General features: G+C 33.7%; 1 pseudogene; it reads right to left on the reverse strand.

The window, feature by feature from the left end:
* Positions 1-1,384: 1,384 nt before the first annotated feature.
* On the reverse strand, positions 1,385-1,862 carry LOC140510917 (cyclin-G1 pseudogene; annotated as a pseudogene).
* Between the last annotated feature and the right edge of the window lie 881 nt (positions 1,863-2,743).

The following is a 2,743-nucleotide window of genomic DNA, read 5'->3' on the forward strand; positions in this document are numbered from 1 at the left end:
TTTTACACTAAAATAGTTTTATTGAAAGGTCATTTTCTTAGTACCACAACATTAAACTTTGTTAGTTACTTCATTGAACTTAAGTTTGCATTGATGAATTAGAAAGAAAATTCTTCAATAAATCAGATGTTTAAGAGTACCTGAAGAGTGCATCTACAAAACACTTTACAAAATGAAGCATAAGCCATATGAAACATTCTATGGTTCTTTGGCTCATCTTTAAAAGGGAGGTTTTGTCCCCTCAACATGATGTTGTCAAAGGAAAATTTGAACTAGTTATAGCTATTGTGGAAATTAAACTATATAATGTGTTGATTAACTATACACTTTCCCAACCCTACATGTCAATTTAGATTCATTAACCTTCAGTAGCATTAAGTGCTCTATCTACCACATAATTAGTCAATTAAATTGCTATGTCCTTGAATCTCGACAGAGAGCACATTATTGTCTCTCTCTAAGTTGAATAGTTACAGGAGTGTTGTGACATTAGCATAGCACATATGTTGCACTACTTTTAAATACAAAGCTCTGTACTAAGGATCCAATCATAATACTTATTTAAAAGCTCTGGATTGTTAGCAAACATTGCTTTAGAAGGGCACAGCTGAAGTTTCTGATTGGCAGACTATAAGAGTTGCTTGTATAAGAGAAATTAGCTTTTTTTGTAAGGGGCTAGATATTGAGATAAAAATCATACAGTACAAAACTTTGTATTCCACAAAATTTGTTCCCTGGGATAATGGTAAAAATCACTTAAATTTAACATGTCTGTCTATAACTTTACTAGAATTTTATAATCAAATTTAAATGAAAAAATATGCCAAACAAAAATAAATCTTTAAAATTATTGGATTTTCTAGTTGTGCAAGGCTTTAGCAAGCTTGTTCGTACCTCCTCAATGGTTGGTAACCCTGACTATACTAAAGTGCATTATATCATTTTTCTTAAGTTGATCTGTTTTGATATGAACTTGCATTACAATTCAAATAATATCAATTAAACTCAAACACATCTTGCCATCAATACTAATTATAATCAGTATACTGATCCAGATACTACTAGATTAGATCACTATTAATTGTCAATTCACAGTATAGTCTCCCATTCTTATTCTGCATTACAGTTTCACATTTGATTTTGTTTTTATAACTATGGTTCAAAAGAAGATCATAGTTTAGTGCTGAATACATTTCCAACTGCAGCACACATATTCAGTTTCCAACAATAGCCTGTTTTCCTCTCAAGTCTGAAAACATCAATACTAACCTAATTGCTATGTTTCAGGCTTCACGGCTTAAATCCATTCTAATATTGGAGTCCTCAGTTCTGATGTGAAAAATAGTCTTCAAAATAGTTGAATTTCTTCACCATAAGATTACCATTAAGACTCAGTTTCAGGAATTGTTGAAAGATGAACGATTTTGTAATAACTACATCTCAAATGATATACAATATACACAAACACAATCCACTTCAATTTCTGAACATTTGATTTAGAATACTTATTTCATGAGTATTCACTTAGGCACTTTGCTACAAGTTCCTGCCAGAAGGTCAGATCTCTGTAATTTATCTTGGAATGTTACTGAAGACATTCTACTCCTTCCATCAATTCTATAAAATTCTATGTTTGAACATCCAGGATAATTATAAACAATGCCAATACAGAAGGCTTTGCTTTAGAAAACATAATCCTACAGTGGCATGCCTTAAGCTGAGCTTTCAAAACTCAAGTCCTTTCTCCTTTCCAATGGTAAGTTTTCATGAATAAGTGAATAACAGAGCTGTGAAAACTGAAAAGCAGTAGTAGTTTGGACTTTCCAACACATTTTCTCTAACACAATCTTTTCCATTCTCATCAGGTAAGAATCTGAATTTGTATTGGCTTATTTACATCAAATCATGGCTAATGGGATATTTCTCTCTTCCTCTCTCAATTTTACAGTCAGGTAGAAGCAACTTAATCCCACATATCCAAGATGTTTGGGCTGTACCTTCACTTTGCATAGAAATATGTTCAGTAAATTCACAGCTAGCTAAAAAGTCTCTGTCAAAAACAAAGAACTGAGTGAGGCTAAAATTGTCTTTCAAGTCCCTCGGTCATGCTGTCATCTGAAGGCCACTATCAGGAGCAGATTTAATTAGTCTCCAGTCACAGGCCTTTGGTTGACATCTAGACTCCTGTTCCAACAGAACATTCAGCTGGTGCAGCAGTTTCTTAGCTTCAGTTATTATCAGTTCCTCTATAATCTTGAGCTCCTCAGGGCAGCACTTCCACATTAGCAAGTTTCCTCATCACATCACATGGCCTGTCTTCTCACTTTGGGGAACTGTATAAGGGAGCAGAGAGGGGGCAAAAGGGGAGATGATGGAGGGACTTTGTGTGGAAGTGACTCCAGTGAGTTGATAATCTTACTGGTTCTAGGCCACAGAGGACTGAGGCTTCTACCACAACTTTAAATGGGATTAATCTTTCTGTCTCTTGCTATTAGGCTTTGTTAGTAATATATAGAAGTGAGGATGATTTATTAGGGTTTATTTTGTATGCTGTAACTTTGCCAAAGTTGTTTATTATTTCAAGTAGTTTTTTATTGATTCTCTAGGATTCTCTAAGTATATCTTCTTGTCATTTGCAAAGAGTAATCATTTAGTGTCTTCTTTGCATATTCTGTTTCCTTTAATTTCTTTTTCTTCTCTTATTACTAAAGCTAACATTTCTAGTACCATATACAATAAGAGT

This window comes from Notamacropus eugenii, chromosome 6, assembly GCF_028372415.1.
Source record: "Notamacropus eugenii isolate mMacEug1 chromosome 6, mMacEug1.pri_v2, whole genome shotgun sequence".
NCBI lineage: Eukaryota > Metazoa > Chordata > Mammalia > Diprotodontia > Macropodidae > Notamacropus > Notamacropus eugenii.